Source organism: Globicephala melas, chromosome 11 (assembly GCF_963455315.2).
Source record: "Globicephala melas chromosome 11, mGloMel1.2, whole genome shotgun sequence".
NCBI lineage: Eukaryota > Metazoa > Chordata > Mammalia > Artiodactyla > Delphinidae > Globicephala > Globicephala melas.
In genome coordinates this window covers 82833677-82856653 of record NC_083324.2, presented here as the reverse complement: position 1 = coordinate 82856653, position 22977 = coordinate 82833677, and the positions used below count along the sequence as shown (strand labels likewise).

At 43.0% G+C, this 22977-nt stretch overlaps 1 long non-coding RNA gene across 2 annotated transcripts; it reads left to right on the top strand.

Moving 5' to 3' along the window:
* Nucleotides 1-2043: 2043 nt before the first annotated feature.
* Nucleotides 2044-6725, top strand: LOC138842899 (uncharacterized). Of its 2 annotated transcripts, none has more exons than XR_011377862.1 (3): nt 2044-2125; nt 3514-3672; nt 6656-6725. It is a non-coding gene; the product is annotated as an uncharacterized lncRNA (long non-coding RNA). The 2 variants fall into 2 exon arrangements; XR_011377863.1 differs by lacking the exon at nt 6656-6725 and adding an exon at nt 5383-5444.
* The last annotated feature ends 16252 nt before the right edge of the window (nt 6726-22977 follow it).

Here is a 22977-nt window from a genome sequence, read left to right as displayed (position 1 = left end):
TACCGGCCAAAACTTCTCACTAAAAAAACCCTCAGAGAGATTTTATGACATTGAAATCACGAAGGACAAAATGTTGGAAGCCAATCCATATTTAGAAAGGAGTATGACAACTTGCGAAGGTGTAGAAAAGATACTTGCTCCATATGGTATATTATACAGAAGTCAAGTACAGTTTAAATTGCTTTTGATAAGTTTTTTACAAAGAAATAAAACACGTTAATTCTCAGTATTTCTAACGTTTAAATTACAGTGTACCAGGGACTTCCCTGGTGGCACAGTGGTTAAGATTCTGCACTCCTAATGCAGGGGGCCAGGGTTCGATCCCTGGTCAGGGAACTAGATCCCACATGCATGCTGCAACTAAGAGTTCGCATGCCACAACTAAGGAGCCCAGCTGCCGTAACTAAGACCTGACACAACCAAATAAATAAGAAGAAAAATAAACTTGAAATTACAGTGTACTAAATATTAGTTTTGCAATTTTTTTCATTTTCCTATCTATTTATAACTGACAGTAAAAGAGTCTTTAATGTTTTGACAAACATTTTTAAAGTTTATGGAACAATTTTCATTTTCCTATTGATTATCAAGATAGCTTTACATGATTTCAGCTTACACAGTCATTTTTAGTCCTGCACAACCACACAAAGTGAGCACTGTCTGCAATCTTTAAAGCAGGGTTACAAACTCAAAGGCCTTCAAGAACCAGGAAGGTAAGGCAAATGAGGGAAGCAGGAAGGTAAAAGATGATATGTGACCACAAATCCCCTGGCCTTTGTGGGAAACGGTGGAGACCGTGCCCTAGGGAGGTTTATCCTGTCCAAGAAAGGCAGCCTCGACTCAACTCTGTGGAGAGCCGAGCCGAGAGAAACGTTGGCCCAGGGTTGCCAGATCTTCTGATTCTGCAAGAGATGCCTGAAATCTGGATTTATATGTGAAACCTCACAACTTTTAAACAAAGACAGTGTTTCAAACTTAAAACACGCTGTGAACCAAACAAACAAAATGGCATCAAGCAGTGGCCTTTATTTTAACATGCCTGCAATAGAACGGTGTCAGTGTTGGATGAAAGACAGCCATCAGAGGTTCGGTACTAGGCAGGCTGGGAAGTCAGATGATTAAGAATTTTTGTTGGTTTTGTTGGCTGCTCGGCTTGCAGGATCTTAGTTCCCCCACCAGGGACTGAACCCAGGCCTCTGCAGTGGAAGCGCCGAGTCCTAACCACTGGACCACCAGGGAATTCCCCCACTTCCTTGTTTTATCTGTGGGCAGAGTGAACCTGAGATTCCCACCACTGCATCTCTGGAAGACAGTTCACTGCTTGAACCTGTGTAGGGCACCTGAAATGGAGAACTCGTTATCACATTTGCTAGGTGTCCTGAAGAAGAAAGATTCTTAAAGGATAGGAAGTAGGAAGTTTTGCTGGGTATATGGAATAGAAAGCACATAAAATAAATGGCTGCTGCTGGGGTCACCCCAGTGAAGGGCGGCAGGGAGGGGGAGCCCCAAGGGGGCTGCCACAAGAGAAGATGGAACCACCGTCAGCGGTGAGGAGTCAGGGCACAGAGGCAAACTTCCTCTACTGTCTCATTGTGGATTTTCCCCCCAGTTCTATTTCATATTTATTAGGTCATGTACTGAGCCCCTGAACTGCTTCTGTTTGCCCACAGACTTGACAAATTATAGCTCAAATTATTTAATAAGACTAGAAGTTTTCAAATTGATTTTTATAACCATCCTTAGATACTGGAGGTAGATTAACCATCTGGAATTTCTATTTAGACATGTAACAGCAACTTCAGCGCAGACAAATGAGGACTCTGAGTTGGAAGAAATCCTAGAGGCCACTTAGCCGAAGCCTCAACCAAAGAAGGAATTTCCCTTTAAAACCCTTGGCTGGAGACCAGCAGGCTTCTGCTTGCAACACTCCCCCAAACTTACTTCACCTTCAGTAAATACAATCAGCAACTCACATATATACTTCCGACATCTAAGAACAAGACAGATGCTAAGGGTCTGACCACCTTCTCGCTCAACGAGAATAGAACATTTGCAAATGGAAGATTTGATGATAATATGGCACAATTGCAAAAAGAAGATCTGGAGGACAAATGTGATTGCTCAGGTAAATATATCATTTTCAGTTTGAAAAGAATAACCACCTGATGAGGAATCATTATGAGTTTTGAGAGCTGAAACCAATTTTTGGTGAAGGGTGAGCATATATAAACAAGGCCACAGTGCTTTTGGAGTCATTTTCTTTCTGTCTTTGACTCTACACCAAAGCATTACTTCCTTTTAGAAATTATATTAACAGTGTTATAGAAAATTTAGGAAAAACATGCATAATCCTATATACAAATACACTTTTCCTTTTGCATCTTTCTTCCCAACCAACCTTTGTCTGAATACATACATAGTTTGACACGGATGTCATCAAAGGGTTCATATTATTTGATTTTGAGGAAGATACTCTCGCTTTGTTCCTAAATACTCATTTCCCCATTTTTTTTTAAATAAAACCCTGATCTTGCTTCCGAGTGGCAATGTGCCTGGTCCGAGGTAATGAATCAGATTTGGTAAACCAATTGTAATCATCCTGCTTCCCGTTTTTCCTTACAGCTAGGGGGTAATCTGTGAACCAGCTTTGGCAAAAGAGACATAGGGAATGCCTGCTGGGAGTGCTTCTGGGAATGTTCTCACTTTCATCATAAAAGGGAATTCCCTTATCCCTTCTTCCTACATTGATCAAAGACATGATGGCTAGAGCTTTGGCAGCCATCTTGTGACCAAGAGGAAAAGCTCAGGAGAATTACAGGGATGTTGGCTTTGAACAAATACTGAAATTGGATTTCTTGGTTTATGAGAAAAATAAATTCTATCTGAGCCACTGTGGTTAGGCTGTCTATTACAGCTGAATATAATTCTAGCTGATGAAAGCATTTTATTTCTACTTAATTTCTTAATTATTCTTTGCAATAGGTCATAACATTTAATTTTGTTGATATGCTATAATTTAACGACATTGTTTTATTGTTGAGGATATAGGTTGTTTTTAGTTATTTGATATTACAGACAACACTTCAACAAGCATCTTTGTGCATTTAGCTTTTTATTTTATCAATAATGTGTTAAAGGCTATGAGTATCTTGATGGTTCTTAAATTGCTTTTCCGAAGTATTATATAAACGTACAATGCCTCCAAGAGTATATAACTAAATTAATTTCACCATAATTTCATCAGCAATGGGTCTTGCCATTATTTTTTGGCTGAATTTTTTAGGTATAAGATGCTACTTCAAGTTTGCTTTAATTAACAGCTCAGTTTTAATAGGAAGAAGTTAGTGATTTGTGTAAAATGGCTGAGAACTAGGCCAAAGCTGTCTGTGAATATGCAGGCATCTGGCCTCCCTGTCTGAATCATCTTCTCTTTTTATTATGAGGGCTGTGCTGGAGTGCAGGATCCCAGCCTTGATTGGCCTCTCAGCTCTGCCACGTGTCTTCCCTCTGAAGGGGATGCTCAGCCTGGAAGTGCACAGAGACCTTCCCTGACATTCATTGTGGCTGCTGAGGAAGCCGGGGCCCCAGCAGCAGGATCTGCTGAAGAGGCAAAGGATGGTCCAAATGAGTCCATGAGGACGGAGGAGAACAGTTCCAGAGAAGAACCATTTGGTAGGATCCCTCTATATCCTCAGCGGCAGCATGGGGGGTGGGTGGGACAAAGGGAAAGCAGCCCATGGGCGGGCAGGCAGGCAACTGGGGGGGAGGGAGGGGTCTGGGCAGCTATACCTGGTCTGGGAGCTGGTAATCCCTAAAGCCTAATCTACCCCCTTGTATGGTTTGTCATCTTCTAGACTCTCTGCCCAAGGAGGGTGAGCTAAGCAAGCTTGGGGGTGAGGGTTGCAGGGCCACAGTGCTGCACAACCCCAGGGGGCACTGCTCACACAGACTACAACACACGAGGCACCCCCTGCTCAGTTACAGCTATCAAGTATGACGAGGATGAGGTGATCGTGGTGGACTCACCTTCTCATATCACTTCTCTGCTTAGAAACCATCCCTGGCTCCCCTTGTCTCTACAGTCCAAACCCTGAACATAATGTCCTTCATGACATGGCCCTACCGACTCCCCAGCTCTGTGCCACGTTCCCCTCTTCCCCACCACTTTTCCTGATTCCTTTAACATTGGACAGTCCAACCATGTTGATGTACTTGACACACCCAAACACCACCATTTACTCTCAACACCCAGCTTGGAGGTTGTCTTCTTCGGGAAGTCTTTCTTTCAGTGCCCCAGGGAAGAGCAAGCCATTTCCTCCCTTGTGAAGTACCCCCTGTGTGACCCTGGCACGTTGCAGTTGCACAGACTTCTGTTCTAGCACTTACTGTATTGTATGTAGTTCACTTCGCTGTTGCACTGTGAGTTCCCTGCAAGACAGAGCCCTCAAACTTTTCAACTTTGTGTTTCTAGCACACAGCATAGTGCACAACCGGACGCAGTACACAACAGATGCTTGCTAAATTAATGACATTTTATGAATCTAACTTGTTTTGGAATAGAACTCATTCTTCAGCTGCAATGATATATATGATCAAGAGACTACAAATGTCCCTTCTTAGTCTCATTGTTTCAATTGCTGGATCACTAGCAAGGTTGAATTCCGGTGGTTCTCAAAGTTGGTTACTCATCAGATTCACCTGTGGAGCTTACAAACACCCCCCCTCCCCCCCAATAAGCACAGAACAATTAAATCAGAATCTCTGCTGGTAGGAGGCAGGCATTTGTGCTTTAAGGACCATCCCCCCGGTGATTCCAATATACAGCCTCACGCTGAGAACCACTAGCTTAAACAATCCTGAGCAGTTAGTTAAAAAAAGCTTTTCCCGTGTGCCCCCCATATAGTACAATATAAGCCCTGTGTTAGGCATTTGGAAGTGGGGTGGGAGGTGGAGTTTGCCCCTAAGGGCTGGAAGTGGGGTGGGAGGTGGAGTTTGCCCCTAAGGGCTGGAAGTGGGGTGGGAGGTGGAGTTTGCCCCTAAGGGCAGCCTCAGAACTTCTATATTAGTCATAGTACCTGCCCTGAAGAAACTGCATTCCTTACAGTTGCAAGAGACAATAGAATATGGTCTAAGATGGTATCTAAATTGTATGGTTTAGATTCGGGTTTCACAACAGTGACGTTTTGGGTTAGATAATTCTTTGTAGAGGGAGGCTGTCCTGTGCACAGTAGGATATTTAGAAACATCTTTGGGGCTGTATCCACTCGATGAACACCCCCGTCTCCAGCACCATTTATAAAAATCAAAAATGTCTTCAAACATGGCCAAATGTCCTCTGGGACTAAAATCATTCCTTATCGAGAACCACTGATTTTCATTTAGGCGTTGCAGTTGAAGGAGACCCAGATGATTGGTATGCACATTAAAGTGAGAGACAAGCACCATTCCAGAGCATTGGTTCTCAGCGTGTGGCCCCGGGTCAGCAGCATCACCTAGGAACCTGTTGGACATCTATATTCTTGGGCCTCACCCCAGATGTACTGACCCCCAAACTCTGTTTTAATAAGTCCTCTGGGTGATCTTCACGCACGTTCAATTTTCAGGTGCACTACTAAATGGTCTAAAGAGGGATGCAAGATTGAAAGCTTCGGAGCAATCGGAAAATTCTTCGGAGTAGAGCTTGATTGGGGGTTGGCCGGGAGGGTATTACACGTGAAGGAAACAGCATTGGAGAAGGATTTTCAGATGTGTATTAGCCTTTACTCTGAAACTGCCAAATCCCTCATTTTCTCCCTTAATTTTTTTAAACTTCTTCAATCTGTTTGCTTTCTTGAATTTGGATTTAAAACCATTTCTCCTGCACTTTGTACTCTGTGATGTGTTCGTCAAGTTGTTCAAGTGATTCTTTGAGAACCTCAACAAAACAGAGGATCACTTGCAAAAACACAGGAGTGTGTTTTTGAAAAGTTGTGTGTAATCAAATATTTACCTTCAGACATATGTACAAATCACTACATATTTATAAATGTATTTCTCATTTGCAGGGATTTTGTATTGTGGACCATTTTTATACAGTTAATAACAATCCCCTTAATTTCTACTTTTAGTGGATTTCAGATCTAATATCCCAAATCTATCCTCAAACCCGCAGCTAGAGTGAGATTTCTAAAAACCCCAATCCCTTCATTCTCTTACTTAAAGCCTTTCAGTGACTCCTTATGGGCCTCAGATAAAGTCCAAACTCATTATTTTTCACAAGACCTTTCACTACCTAGGCTTACTTTCTAGTCTCATCTATAGATTAAATTATGGGCAAAAAAAATCCACGATGAACAAAATATCAAAAATGTAGGTAGAGACAGGCTGTTGATGTTTGCTTAGTGACCTCTGTTATTGTGCGATGGGAATTCTAATCAGCCCAACCTTGGCCAGGGGAGGCGGTGTCATGAGGGTTGACAGTGGCCTGTGACCAGATTGGGCAATGTGGGACTTCATACGTAGACATGTTTTCTGACTGTAGAGATTTTATTAGCTTCTTCCACTTGATTCAACCTGTGGAGCACTTTGGGGTAAGTGCGTAGAAGGGTGCATATATACATACATACATACATACATACATATATATATATATATATATTTTTTTTTTTCGCTTCAGGCTCCAGTATGGCTGCACATGGCACTGAATCAGAGTATCACATCCTCCTATTTGATCTGGGAGATCCAATGAAGGCTGATCCGGGATCCCTGGGGACAGTAATATGCATGGTGGGGGGAGAAGGTCAGCTACCTTGCTCGGATTTTTAGCTCTAAGTGAACCTTGAACCACCCCCCACTGCCCCTCAGCCACACACCCCCCGCTTTGTCTTTGGGACCCAGCCTCCCAGACCATTTGCATAACCGCAACACCATGGTTTCTCCCAACTCTAGTCCTTTGCACAAGTTGCCTCTCATGCAGAGAAGGTTCTTACCGGTGTCTTTTTGCTGGGCGAACTTCTACTTTCACTTCACTCTTGATTAGAGGTTGCTTCCTCTAGAAACCCTTTCCTGACCCCCAAAGGCTGCAAGACTAGGTTAGGTGTCCTTCCTGTGGGCTCTGCAGCACGCTGCACGGACCACATGTACTTCATTCACGGCTCCCCCAGTGTAAGCGTTCACGCATCTCTCTCCTGAACTGGACTGTTAGGTCCTCAAGGGCAGGATTGTATCCTGTGTACTCTTATATCCCCTGAGCCTAGCCCAGTTCTGGACACAGAGTAAATGCTCAGTTAGCCGTTTATTAAATGACTAATTAAATGAATTAATACTTGGGTTGAGGGGCTTTGAATCTAAAATAAACACCACATTTCTTCCCCCAAAATTAAAAGTAGTTAGCAATGTCGCACTACATTGTATTGTTAAGTACAGTCAACCTTTGTTTTCTTCCAGTGCTCTTTTCTTCTCTGTTCTTTCTGGGGCTTTGCGTCTCTCTGTGGGAGAACAGCAGGCATCACCCAGGCACCTGGCGCTGAGCCTGGTGCGCTGAAGTCCAGGCACCGCACGCCTCCTGCATCAGCAGCAAAGAAACACTGGCCCTCAAACACACTCATAGCAGTGCTTTCTCCAGAGAAAGACCCATGAGTCAGAGACATAGAACATGCTTTCTATAAAACCTGCATTAGGCATTATTTACCACTTCTGTAGAGGGGAACCAGTACAACATGTTCAGGAAAGGGGCTGCCAACCTAGGTTTTTTTCAAATATAATTAAAGATATTCCCTAGTGTTGGCTCACCTAGAATTCAATTAATTTTGAGCATGTGTGGGTGGGGAGGGGAGTGGGAATTGGAGGAAGGTGGTGAAAAGGTACAAGCTTCCAGTTATAAGATAAATAAGTACTAGGGATGTAATGTACAACATGATAAATATAATTAACACTGCTGTGTGTTATATATGAAAGTTAAGACGGTAAATCCTGAGTTCTCATCACAAGGAAAAAATATGTTTTTTTCTATTCCTTTAATTTTGTATCTATATGAGATGACAAATGTTCACTAAACTTATTGTGGTAATCATTTCATGATGTATGAAAATCAAATCATTATGTCGTACACCTTAAACTTATACAGTGCTGTATGTCAGTTATATCTCAATGAAACCAGAAGGAAAGAATTTTGAGCATGTGCACATGTATACACAAATATGCACATATGTACATGTAAACCCATATATACACATGTGTATCTATAGATGCTTATATATGTACTTATGCATCTATGTATGTCTATGCATACATGTGTATATATAGCCATATATAGATACGCATATGTTCATATATAGTTATACAGATACAAAGATTATATACATATTTATAGTCTTGTAAAATTTTAATAATTTAGGTCAGGAGTCAGCAAACTTTTAATGTAAAGGGTCAGATGGGCTTTGTGGGCCACACCATCCTCTGATACAACTAGTATTCAACTCTGCCATTATACTGTGAAAACAGCCATAGACAGTATGTAAACATATGAGTTTGGCTGTGTTCCAATAAAACCTTATTTACAAAACAGGAGTGGGTTAGATTAGGCCCACTAGCCATAGTTTGCCAACCCTCTTCTTAGATTAGAGATATGATTGGAAAACTTAGTAAATGGCATTTAACACAAAATTATCTAAGGTTTTGATAACCATATAATGTAGTTATTATATTCTCATATTGAATACTATGACAAAGTACAAATTCTATGGATAAGAACATAAAGTGTGTTCTCTGGTTAGCAGAATTTAAATCCATAAAAACTATGAGAACAACTACTGTTAAAAAAGGATTTATCCAAAGCACAAGTATTCTCCATTTTTCGTCTTTAATAATTATAATAATGTTGTCCAGCATCAACACTTTAAAATGCTCTGTGAATCATCCATATTTCCTCATCCATTCAGCAAGCTCTCTGGAAGTGGATGCTTTTTGATTTCCTACATTTTCCATAGAAAACAAAATCTAGGGACTTCCCTGACGGTGCAGTGGGTAAGACTCCGAGCTCCCAATGCAGGGGGCCCGGGTTCAATCCTTGGTCAGGGAACTAGATCCCACATGCATGCTGCAACTAAGAAGTCTACATGCCACAACTAAGAAGTCCACGTGCTGTAATTAAAAGATCCCGCATGCTGCAACTAAGACCTGGCGCAGCCAAAATAAATAAATAAATAAACATACCAAAAAAAGAAAGAAAACAAAATCTATATTACATGTTTCCCCCCTACAAGTCCTGAAAGAACCTGCAATAGCAACAGTGTCCTTTAAAGGCAACCTAATCTTTTAGACATACGACATTTTACCCCTTTCTGGCTCACATTCAATTTTTGTCACACAATCTCTTGACCAGAATAAAAGCAAGGCACTTGGCTCTACTCAGCACAATATCAGTCAGGAACACCACATGTAGAAGTGACGGTGGGCACAGGAACCTCCCCTGTGTGCCTGGGGTGAACAAATGTCATGCAAGAAATGACTGAGCCTTGTCCAGTCTGAGAAAGATGTAACAGCCATCCTGAAATGAGGTGTGTGGTTAATTGCACTTATAGCCAGCACTGCCTTTTGCAATTTACCAAAGATTCAAGTACAAAAGTGACTGAAGACAAGTTCACATGGATTACAGCTCCTGTGAATTTTTCTGTGGTCAAGACATGAACATTCAGAACGCTTTGCCATTCGCTGTTGTTTTCACTGAGCAGATTAGACTGTAGGGAGGAAAGACTGGCAACTCACTTCTTGACCTTTGAGGTAAGGTTGAGTCTTTAAAACATTCTAAATAATTTTTCCCAGAACATGCATTTCTAAATCACAATACTGATCATTTCGCAATTGAGGAACAAAATGAAGGGAATATATTTTGACTTCAGACTTGGAGAGTATCATTGCATAAGAGATATCTCAATATTTATTTTTATGGAACTCTTCCCTCCACTCTTAGTCTACATAAACTATGAGTTTTCTTTTTTTTTTTTTTTTTTTTGTGGTACGCGGGCCTCTCACCGTTGTGGCCTCTCCCATTGTGGAACACAGGCTCCGGATGCGCAGGCTCAGCAGCCATGGCTCACGGGCCCAGCCGCTCCGCAGCATGTAGGATCTTCCTGGACCGGGGCATGAACCCGTGTCCCCTGCATTGGCAGGCGGACTCTCAACCACTGCACCACCAGGGAAGCCCAACTATGAGTTTATCAGAATTAACGTACCATAGTTACTATCATTGCCTTTAAAGGGAGTGTTACCTTTTATTCCAAGTCTAATTTTTTTATACCTTCAGTAGAAGGCATTCTTTCTCCAGTCTCAGATTTTTTGGAACATTTCTGATGTTTATTTGTTCAACCAGTATTTCTGAATTCATGTTAAATGTTAAAAATATTCTAATAAATCTGACCTCAGAGCAGTTATGGCCACTTGCCACTATTCTTTCATCTGCTAGGTCACTGTGAAAATAGATAAAAACTAGAAGCAGCTGCAGTTGTATCTTAAAAGTTCCAAGTATCAATAGACAGTAGTGCACTTCTTGGGGCTGTGAGCAACACACAGTGAAAAGGAGTAACTGAGTAGAACTAAGACAAGGGAAATCGGGGTCGTGATGTGTCCACTGTCTCAGCCTCCCATGACTTATAGATGATTTCTGAATATCTCAAAAAAGCAATGTATCTGTCAAATAGCTAAAACCACAGTGATACTCAGACCCCAGGAAAAGAAAGATGGAAATTAAAATCGCACGGCTGATAGGATCTGGTTGTTGAATGATGGAGATGAAAAAGAAAGAATGAACTGGCTGGTGAGCACAGACAGGCTTTAGACAACCAAAGTCATGTAATTAAACACCACATAATCAGAGGCGAGCAGAAAGTCTCTTTATATCTCATAATACCTGCCTCTTGGTCCCAGCCCAGCATTTCCATATCAGTTCTATTTTGACGGGATAATAGCTTCTCCTTTATGTCCAACCACTCACCACTCATGCTGGGCTTTTCTCCACCTCCCTCCCCCGACCCAGGTTTTCTCCTGCCAAGAAGGGAGATAAGTGTCTGCAAACAACACTGGTTTGACAGTCATTTGCATCAGGAAAATTGCCTGCATCCCTGCTCAAGCCAGCCAGAGAGCTCCCATCATGCAAGAGGCCACCCAGGTCCTGTTCTCCTCCCCCCACCAAGTGGAAGCCAAAAATTGAAGGATAACCTTTTAGAGTTTGCATGGGCTGTTTTTGGAGAGAAGCCATGCCCACTTTGTGTTTGGCACCGTGTGTGTGTGTGTGTGTGTGTGTGTGTGTGTGTGTGTGAGAGAGAGAGAGAGAGACAGAGACAGAGAGACAGAGAGACAGAGACATAGAGACAAAGACAGAGAGAGAATCTTCTGTCTTCAAAAGGAAACAAAATGTTTTCCAGTTCCTTCCTTAAGGTGCTGTAGTCTCACATTTTAATTTCCTCCTTTGGATTGGTATAATTACCATTCAAATCTGTTATACTCCAAAAATAAGCTAATTCCCCAAATCTATTCATACAGCCTACACACACACTCCGCTGTTATCCATTCCATTATGTCCAACATCATGGTATTCATTCGTGAACTCTTCCACCCTTAAGCCATAGCTGATAGCTTTGCACAAGGAGAATTTCCCTGCTTATTTCCCAATTTGGTGGTGCTAACAGGACCTGGAGTGCCTACTCCTACAGCTATTCCTTCACACGGTTCTGTTCACCAGAGGTTGATGGAGACCCTGGAATTCTCACCTACAAAGGCTGAACCTGACTGGGTTGTCCCTAGACTCAGGCCAGGTTCCACCTCAATCAAAGCAGGTATTAGCTCACAGTGTTCATGTACCAGATTACAAATCAAACCCATTAGACAAAACTCCTCACTCATCTGTCAAGTGTCACAGAGCCACTGACCTGCACAGTTCTTTATATCATTTATACAACAATCATATTTTGTGCTCTCATTTTCCTACCTGTGCATGTGCAAAATATGCCTAAATAACCAGTGTTTCTAATTTTCCACTTGAAAGAAGCATAAGAAATCTATGTCTTATCTTAATAAATAGAAAAAAAAATCCTTAACCATGAACAGAAAGTCAGAAAACAAGCCTCTGATAAGAGGAGATGAAGAAAGCATGCAGGACTAACTTAGCTTCTAGTAACTGTGACAGGGAATTTTAAAAATTCCAAGGGGGATTTCAAAACTAAAACCTCTATAAACATGTTTTTTCACCCATTGAAAAATATGCTATCATAGAGCTCTTCACCTGCTTCTCCTCTTAAATTTGCTATTTTCTTCATGGTTAGTGAACTCTGGGGTCCCAGCCCTTCCTTATACAATGTAGTGTTCCTACCAGGATGACTCACTAACCTGGTGCTATGATCTGAATGTTTGTGTCCCCTGAAATTCCTATGTTGAAATCCTAACTCCCCAATGAGATGGCATTAGAAAGTGGGGCCTCTGGGAGGTGCTTAGGCCACGAATAGGATTAGTGAAGAGATCCTCATCCCTTTTTCCATTTGAGAACACAAGAGGACACACTACCTGTGAACCAGGAAGTGGGCCCAAACCAGACATTGAATCCGCCGGCCCCTTGATCTTGGACTTTTCAGACTCCAGAACTGTGAGAAATAAATTTCTGTTGTTTATAAACCACACAGTCTATGGCATTTTGTTATAGCAGCTTGAACTAAGACACTTGTTTAAATGTTTTCAGATGATAAAAGCAACAGAACTTCAGAAAGTGAACAAAATGAAACTCTGTAATTCCATGCCCAACACAAAACTGCTTTAAGTTTTATATATTCCCTCTAGACCTTTAAAATTTTGAATCCTCACTTTAAAATATTTCTATTAAACAAACATGAGAACTAATTTTAGAAACCATCACAAAAAAATCATAAAAGAAAAACGATTAGAATAATCTCTAATCCCTCCACCCAGAGATGAACATTGTTAATACGTATAAATCCAGTTTTTTCTCTTCATACACTAATGTATATCTTTAAATGGATTATTTCTCAATGCTCTTATGGCTCTGTTCTACCTTTATTCATTGGTTCATTCATTCAATAAACATTTATTGAGCACCTACTGGGTTGGCCAAAAAGTTCGTTTGGTTAGTGAATATGTTGTTCTATAAAGTTCTTCGTGAAAATGAAAAATACCTTTTTATTTTTACTTAAAGATGAACGAACTTCTTGGCCAACCCAATACTACGTACCAGCCAGCACTTTATGAGGTAAAAATGAACTACAAAGGTGCCAGAGCCCCTCATGGTTCTCATGACATTTATAACCTAAAGAAGATAGATCTGAAAAATAATTACTAATTTCTCTTTGAGGACAAAATATTTGTCTATTGGCCTCAAAGTTTCATCTCCCTTTCAAACCTCTCCCACTATCTCATCCCCACAAATTCCAATCTCCTTCTACTTTTTGTGCCTTCATACACCTGCGTCACAATCCAAATGAGAGGTGCCCTGGAACTCTCGGTTCCTACATTTCACCCCCATGTCCTCCAAGGGCAGATGAGTCACTGAGTGTGGAGGCAGCTCTGTACAGCACGGATTGTACCACAAGTGGTCTTGCAAAAGTTTCTGTTTACACCTACAAAGCTATGAGAGTTCTGAGAATTCTACTGATAGGAAGGAGAGGCGTTTGGAAGAGGAAGTCAGAGCTGGTGGTCACAGCGCAGCTATCAAAGAAGCTGGGCTAAGAAAGAGGAAACATTAATTCTCCTTTTTGGCTGCCAGGCTGCACTTTTCTTTGGGGAAAAACAAACAAATTGTGCCATGGCCGAGAGCCTAGAGGAACCGGAACCCATATGCTCTGTGGTACCGCTGCCCCAGGCCTTGTGGCCCTGGAATGGGATGCTGTGTGAGTCTCAGTGCCACGTTCCGAGTGGGCCTCTTGCTCAGCCAGAAGCTGGGACTGGTTCTCCTAGCCAAGGACTGGGAGCAATTATTTGATTAGCTTCACCCAAGTTTCTACCCTGATTTGGCTGTGGACACATGTACTCTTTCTTTCTTTTTTTTTTTTTTTTTAATGTCTTCCTAATATTGCTGAGGAAAATGGCCAATATCTTAATCTTTACAATAGATGAAGAAAAGACTATTAAATGCAAAAGACCATGAACAGAGGATGTTCCATGTTTGCATGGTAAGCTGGACCTTATAGTCCACTTAGTCATGGTCTGTACCCCAGAGGACATCATTTATTTGATAACATTTGACTTTCCCTCTCTGTAGAAGGACTAAGCACAGAGGACCTTCTGATCCATTTTTGCATCCTCAGTACTGATGCAGGGCCTGGTCCATAGCAGGCACTCAACACTATGAAATTATGACAAATCCTTACTTGATAAACTGAGAATGTGACATGCCAAAAAATGTTAGCACGAATGGAGTGGGTTTCCACTTCATACATAAGCAGCAACATATGATCAAATACATACAGAGTGAAGTAAATCAGAAAGAGAAGAACAAATACCGTACGCTGACGCACATATATGGAATCTAAAAAACCGGTACGCAGGGCAGGAATAAAGACGCAGACTTACAGAACGGACTTGAGGACGCAGTGGGGAAGGGGAAGCTGAGATGAAGTGAGAGAGTGGCATGGACATATATACACTACCAAGTGTCAAAATAGCTAGCTAGTGGGAAGCTGCTGCATAGCACAGGGAGATCAGCTCGGTGCTTTGTGACCACCTAGAGGGGTGGGATAGGGAGGATGAGAGGGAGGCTAAAGAGGGAGGGGATATGGGGGTATATGTATACATATAGCTGATTCACTTTGTTATACAGCAGAAACTAACGCAACATTGTAAAGCAATTATACTCCAATAAAGATATATAAAAAAGATATGATCAAATAAAGTTTCACTTTATTTCCAAGGCAATTGTTTTCAGAATTATTATTTCATTCTCTTTTGCCTCTCTAAAAGCCCTCTGCTTTCTAAATGTAGTTCTCTTCCCCACACACCTTTTATCCTTTGCCCCTTCTTCCCTGCCCACTCCCATCTCCCTTCCTGGTGATCCTGGCACCCCATGGCTTTAGCGTCCACCTCTCTGTCCGTGCTCCTAAATCTACATCTATGCTCCGGCTTTTCTCCAGGGCCCCAGACCTGGTCTTCCAACTGCCTTGTAAGCATTTTCCACGCTGATGTCCTGGAGGGCCTCAAATATAACTTACCACCAAATGAGCCCCTTACGTTCCCACCTGCTCCCACCCCACCTGCTCTGCCACCGCTATTTCCTGTTGTATTTAGTGGCATCACTTCAGGCAACCAAAGCTGGAAACACTGGCGATACCTCCTACTGGAATGTCAAACAGGGCTGTTTCTGCCTCATTTTTTATTGAGGTACCAAGACAGGTGTGGTAGGCTGAGTAACTTCCCCCCAAAGATGGCGGCATCCTAATCTCTAGAACCAGTGAATATGTTACCTTCCATGGCAAACAGGACTTCGTGGATGTGATTTAGTTAAGGATCTTGAGATGGGGAGTTTGCCATGGGTTATCCTGGTGGGTCCAATGTAATCACAAGGGCCTTTGTAAGAGAGGTCAGTCAGGGAAGGAGAGGAGAGGACAGAAGCAGAGCTTGGAATGATGCAACCCTGAGCCAACGTGGCTCTAGAAGTTGGAAAGAGCAAACAAACAAATAAAAAACCCAGACTCTTCTAGAATCCCCAGAAGAAATACAGTCTTTGATTTTAGCCCCATAAGACCCATTTCAGACTTCTGACCTGCAAAGCTGCAAGATAATACAATCATGTTGTTTTAAGTTTGTGGTAATTTGTTACAGCAACCATAGGAAACTAGTACAAGAGATTTCAAATAGCAAAGTGAGTGGGAGAGAGTTTTCCAGAGAAAGCATCCTCTCTGATGTCTGCTCCAAGGATCAAGTTGACAGAGGTGGGTCAGGGTGCAGAGGGGATTTGGTGAGGAGATGGGCAAGGGGATAGCTCTAGGGGAGCTGTTGGCCTTTGTGGGTCTCCTCCCTTTCCCCCTTTTAGGGGAGGGGGTGGGTGCAACTTCCAACCACAGCCTGGTGGAAGGGGCTTCAAATGTACCTACTGGAGAGCTTCAGAATGTGTTTCTTGCTGTTGGGACACACAGACGACTACTGCTTGATGCACCCCTGCAAAGGCTGAGGCTGACTGAGGTCAAAGGCTGAGGTCCGACCCCATCTGGGAAGTTGAGAGGGCCAGAGGGTATAGAAATCCAAGGGCAAGTGAAGGACTCAGGAGGACAGACTGGGAGGCTGAGGCAGGAGAATGCTGCTGTGGGACCTTCCCTCCCAGAGACAGTGGCGACAAGGGGTGCATTAGGGTTTCCCTGGGACCAGTGTGGGTCACCCGGGAGACAGTGAAGGTGTGGGGTCGTCTGTCCAACAGGGTCACCTGGAGGGCAAGGCAGAGGGAGGAAAGTGGCTGGGATGCACTGTCGAACGCCTGCCCAGGGCTGAGGAAGGAGCGGAGTGCTGCAGAGACAGGCCAGCAGGGAATCCCTGAAGTGCTCCCGGTGAGCAGCTCAAACAGCCGAAGCCAAAGGAAGAGCTGCCCCCGCCCCTTGTCTCTTCCGAGTTCTGACTAGTCCATGAGACTGGACATTTTCATTCCCAAATTGAGCCTGTTCTGTAACTAAAAGTGACTAGAGAGCCTTTGTCCGAGCGTAACCAGAAAAGTCACGCAGGGGCTGCCTCGTCTTCGCCAGAAACAATGGGCCCCCTCCCCCCTCCCCGATAAAGTTCAAAGGGACAGTGGGAGAAAATAAAGTTGCTTTTTTTTTGCGGTACGCGGGCCTCTCACTGCTGTGGCCTCTCCCATTGCGGAGCACAGGCTCCGGACGCGCAGGCTCAGCGGCCATGGATCACGGGCCCAGCCGCTCTGCGGCATGTGGGATCCTCCCAGACCGGGGCACGAACCCGTGTCACCCCTGCATTGGCAGGCGGACCCTCAACCACTGCGCCACCAGGGAAGCCCTAAAGTTGCTTTCTGATACAAACCATGCCTCTTGCTTGTGCACTACCTGTCCCACCCGTGGATGTTCCTCGCTGCTCTTGGCCAAGTCCCACGGCTCCCCGCCACGTTCCCCTCCCCACCTGCTCTCAGACCCTCCACTCCTTTATGTGCTACTCGGTCTCCCTGCCTTCATCTCCCCCCCTTCCCGTCCACCTTCACCACTGTGGCTTCTGCCATCCTCCCCAGCTCTCGATGACCCCGGCACGAGTTGCTCAGAACTTCCGGGCAGCTCCCGGATCTCAAGTGTAGAGAACGAGGTTCCAGCTGCTTTGTGTGGCCTTCAGGGTCCTTCACAATCCTGCTTCCTGTCACTCACACCTGTTCCTTGTCTTCTTGTTCCTGCGCCTGCCTGCCCCTCTCTGAACATATCATACACCCCAGTACATTTGCTCTTCCTCTTCTCTGGTCACCCCCTCCCCTAGCCCATCACACCCCACTCTCTGTGAAAGTCCTAAACCATCCATTGAAGGCCCAGTGGAAATGTCAGTTCCGCTATGAAACCTTGGCCCGTCTTCCCGAGCAGAAGTGACCCTCCCTCTCTTCCTCCTTTGGGTCCCACCAGCACTTTATTCATTCCCAGTGCAGGGCACTGTGCTGGCTGCTGTGGTACCAGGTAGGTAAGACATGGCCTTTGTCCTGAGGACCTTCTGGATGCTCAGTCTACTGAGATGCTGATAAGCAGAGAGGTACAACCGACGTCAGCAGTGGTCGGGCGTGGTCCCTTAACCACGACCTGATTGTGTTACACTTTATAATACACGATTACAAGATAACACACATCTCCTCCACTGTATGGTGAACCACTAGTCTGGTAAATTCCCAACGTCAAGGATCAGGTTTCAGGCCCCTTTGCCTCATCTAGAACAGTGCCCTCTAGGACATATAGTCCACATTCCCCGAGGGTCAGTTTAATAGAAGTAAAAGATAAAAATTCTGTCTTTAATTTGTGTAGCGATTTATAGGCATCAAGGCACTTTTCATAAGCCCATCTAACTGACTTCGCCAGAACCGTGGTCTCTAGCATGACTCCTTTCAAAAAATCTTCTTCCCCAGGCCCCACCCCCATCGACACTGATGTAATTACTTGGTATGGGCTCAGGCACTGATGTTAAAAAAAAAAAATCTTTTGGTGATTCTACCAGACAGCTAGGATGGAGAAGCTCTGCTCTCCAAGTGGTGCGGGTACTACCTCCACTTGGTGTATGGGAAAGTGGAAGCAGAGAGAGGTTAAATAATTTGCTTGAGCTCGTGTAGCTTCATAAGGATGGAATCAGGACAGAGATTCAGGATGGCTTCACCTCAGGGAAGGCAGCACAAATAGTGAATGGAGCTCTGATTAATGTTCAGGGCCTTAGCTTAGAAAGCGCCAGCAACGTTGGCCTCATGGGGGGAAGGAGGCCATTAGCAGTAGGGAGCCCAAGGGGAAGCGCCGTGTACTAGGGCCAGTGTCCAAAACAAGGGAAGACCAGCTTCCTTGTGACAGGTCAGACACAATACAACATCCTTTACCGTGTGCTTCTTTGCCTATTGATCTTTATCTTTTTTAAAAAAATAAATTTATTTAGGTTTACGTTGGGTGTTTGTTGCTGTGCGTGGGCTTTCTCTAGTTGCGGCGAGCGGGGGCTACTCTTCGTGGTGGTGTGCAGGCTTCTCATTGCTGTGGCTTCTCTTATTGCAGACCACAGGCACCTATGGGCTTCAGTAGCTGTGGCTCGAAGGCTCTAGAGCGCAGACTCAGTAGTTGTGGCGCACGGGCTTAGTTGCTCCGCGGCATGTGGGATCTTCCCGGACCAGGCCTCAAACCTGTGTCTCCTGCATTGGCAGGCCGATTCTTAACCACTGCACCACCAGGGAAGCCCCAATCTTCATCTTTATTAATGGTTTCTCTGAATTCACTTGCCCTCTTCCAGTGACTCAATCCTAGACACTCCAGCCTGAGGTGTTAATTTGGTTGATTAAACAAAAGGGATCTCTTAGAAGTCATCTTAAGACCCTGAAGGCCAAATTTCCCCAGAAACATTCACTTCTGCCAGATTCCAAGGTTCATGAAAATACCCATGAATTAGTAGGAAGTAGTTTTAACTTCAATTGAACTTTGTTCAAAACCATGAAACTCAAAGAAGAGTAAGAAACCATAAAACTAGTCACCACTCAGATAGCCCCTAGGTTGTGAATAAGTTGAATTCCAAAAGTTTGTATATCAGTTGTTTGGAATGCATATAGGCTTTCCTGCAGAAACCATCTTTGAAATAGTGGTAACATTCTCAGGCTCTCCCATAAAGTTTATCTCACGCAGGAGATAACCAAGATTATTAACAAAGAGGAGAATTCCAGAAATTCTCCATGAGTATTTTCTGGGAGAAAAGCAGACTAAAGAAGAGCTACAATGCCTGGGCTGGGGGCGGTGGAGGTGTTCAATTGTCTCCAAGCAAGTGAGAAGCCAAGAGCACACAGTCTTTTGCTGTTCAAGGCTGGATGAAAATGTCAGCAGAAATGATGATTACACAATTTACTATTTTATGCTGGGAATTGAGTGCACACACACACATACATGTACACACATGGATATGTGTATACATACAACCCCCCACCCATATGTATATACACATGTATACACACATACATATTTACATACACACACGAACATGGATTTACGAGTCAAAAGAATCTCGCAGAGAGGAGCAGTTTCCCAGTACCCAGCCTTTGAATCTCTGGGTGAGGTACCTGGAATGAGGCAGGGATGGCCAGGACTCCATGCACCACTGCCACATGACTTTGGATCTTTTATCTGAACTCTCAAATATCACATAATCATACAGCCACATTTTACTCTGCTCTTCTGAAAAGTAAAAGGTTATCAGGAAACACCGGTTGACCTATATTACACTATAATGCATGAGGTTAACTGCATGATATCATTCTGTATCACACTGAGGATCTGAGGAAAGCTTTTTTCCTTTGGATAAGATCTACAAGCACGTTACATTTTCATATTTTGCACTCCTTAATAAAGCACAGCCTGAAGCATAAGTCACATGAAACAAGTTCTATAAACTATAAAACCAGACTTCATGCCCCTATCTCATATCGCATACAAAAACTAACTCAAAATGGGCCATAGGCCTAAATGTTAATGCAAAAAGACTCTTAAAAGAAAACTTAGGAGTAATTCTTTGTGACTCGGGATTAGGTAAAGGTTTCTTAGATATGACACTGAAAGCAAAAGTGACAAAAGTAGAGAAATCAGACATCATCAAGTTAAAAACTTTTGTGCTTCAAAGGACATTTTTATGAAAACAAGAAGATGACCCTACAGAATGGGAGAAAATATTTGCAAATTATATATTTGACAAGGAAGTTGTTTCCAGAATATATAGAGAACTCTTGCAGCTAACAATAAGAAGACAAATAAGCTAATTTTAGAAGTGGGATGAAATTTGAATAGATATTTCTCCAAAGAAGATAAACAAATGGCCAATAAAAAGATGACATGAAAAGATAATTAAAGCCATATGTCACTAGACAAATCAAACCCACGATGAGATACTAGTTCACACCCACTAGGATGGTTAAACTAAAAAGGACAGACAATAACAAGTGTAGGTGAGGGTGTGGAGAAGTTGGAACCCTCACACATACATTGCTGATGGGAATGTAAAATGGTGCAGCCATCAGGGAAAACAATTTGGTGGTTCCTCAAAAAGTTAAATATGGAATTACCATACGATCCAGCAATTCCACTCCAAGAGAAATGAAAACGTATGTACACACAAAGACTTGTACAGGAATTTGTACAAGTAGCAGAATTTTTCGTAATAACCAAAAAGTGAAAACAACTCAAATGTCCATCAACTTTAAAATGGATAAACATGAGGCGGTTTATCCATACAATGGAATATTATTTGGCCATAGAAAGGAAGTACTAACACATGTTACTACACAGGTGAACTTGACAACATCATGCTAAGTGAAAGAAGTCAGACACATATTGTATTATATGAAGTGTCCAGAATATGCAAATCCATAGAGATAGAAAGCAGATTAGTGGCTTCCTAGGGCTACAGGAGGAGGAGGGGGAGGGAGAAATGAGGAGTGACTGCTAACGGGAAAGGGGTTTCTTTTGGGGGTGATGAAAATATTCTGCAATTAGTGGTGATGGCTGTACAACTTTGTGAATAGGCTAAAAATCACTGGATTGTCCATTTTAAAAGGACAAATTTTATGGTATGTGAATTATATCTCAATAAAGCTGTTAGAAAACCCCAGAATGCACAATCCCTGCATCCATAGAGGCGGAGGTCCAGGACCACCACTTATTCTCTTATCAACAGAGGGTGGTCTGATTAAGAAGCACTGCATTGCCAATCACTGGAAACCTTTTTTATTTATTTATTTATTTATTTTTATTTATTTTTGGCTGTGTTAGGTCTTCATTGCTGCGCGCGGGCTTTCTCTAGTTGCGGTGAGTGGGGGCTACTCTTCGTTGCGGTGCACCAGCTTCTCATTGCAGTGGCTTCTCTTGTTGCGGAGCACGGGCTCTAAGCTCGCTGGCTCAGTAGTTGTGGCTCACGGGCTGTAGAGCGCAGGCTCAGTAGTTGTGGCGCACAGGCTTAGTTGCTCTGCAGCATGTGGGATCTTCCGGGACCAGGGCTCGAACTCGTGTCCCCTGCATTGGCAGGCTGATTCCCAACCACTGCACCACCAGGGAAGCCCACACTGGAAACCTTTGATTTATTCCTCTCCTTTTGTTCAGAAAGGTGAACATCTGCAGACAGCTCTCTGGCACAGAGTGAGGTGTTCCATCAGGATATGCAGAAAGAGCATCCCACCTACTGAATATCTGTCATCTATGTTCAGATTGCTTTTTCATTTTTCCTCTCCCTTTTTTTAAAAAAAAAAATTATTAAATAAGTACAGTTCCCCAATAGGAAGCTCTAACTTTTGATTGGATAATACTCAGGTCATATTCTCTGAAAGCTCAATGATTTTTCTCCTGGTAGAGTGGTTCTTCAATGGTGGTCTGAAGCCAGCAGGTGGTCCTTGACCAGCCAGTAAATCAAGCATCTACAACTCCCTTGTCCACAGGGCAGGGCAGGGCAGGGAGGATGAATGAGGACACAGTGTGGTGGGGATGGTGGTGAACAATGTGGGAAGCAGCTGCCTCGCCTAAGTAGGGCAGCCACTTTCCACTGGTAATAGAAGCTGGAAAACTGGATTTTTTTTTTTTAATGTAAACTCTTCATTTTTTAAAATGCTGGGAACGAAACTTTAAAAAAATTTAAATCACTTGTGCAGGCCAAACAAAGCATTTGTGGGCTGAGTTCCAACCACAGACCACAAGTGTGTGATCTAGGCTCTAAGTGGTCTCTGCCCTGGTTCTTTTGTACAATTAATATCAAAATTTCAAATTTGAATTTCAAATCAGAAAGTGAGAATTAAAATGGTACCTGGAGTTCATCTGATTTAACCTCCCACTCCATGTTAAAATCCCTTCTGTAGCAGATGGTCACCCTGAATTTAAGTAAGTTAATAATTCAAACCAGAAATATGCAGTTTCTTCACTGGCTTCTTATTTCAAACATTGCAGGGTAGGATTAGGTAAGGAGATGGATGTAGAGGTGGGTTGAGGGGAGCAAGCCTAACATATAGGGCTGGAAAGAGCTTCACTGTTAATTTTTTAAATGATTCTCTCTTATTGCTAATCCTAATACAGGCATACCTTGTTTTATTGAACTTTGCAGATATTGCATTTTTTTACAAATCGAAGGTTTGTAGCAACCCTGCAGCAAGCAAGTCTATTGTTGACATTTTTCCAACAGGGTTTGCTCAGTTCGTGTCTCTGCCACATTTTGGTAATTCTTGCAATATTTCAAACTTTTTCATTATTCTTATTATATTTGTATGCTGATGTGTGATCAGTGATCTTTGATATTACTATTACAAGAGGATTACGACTTGAGAAA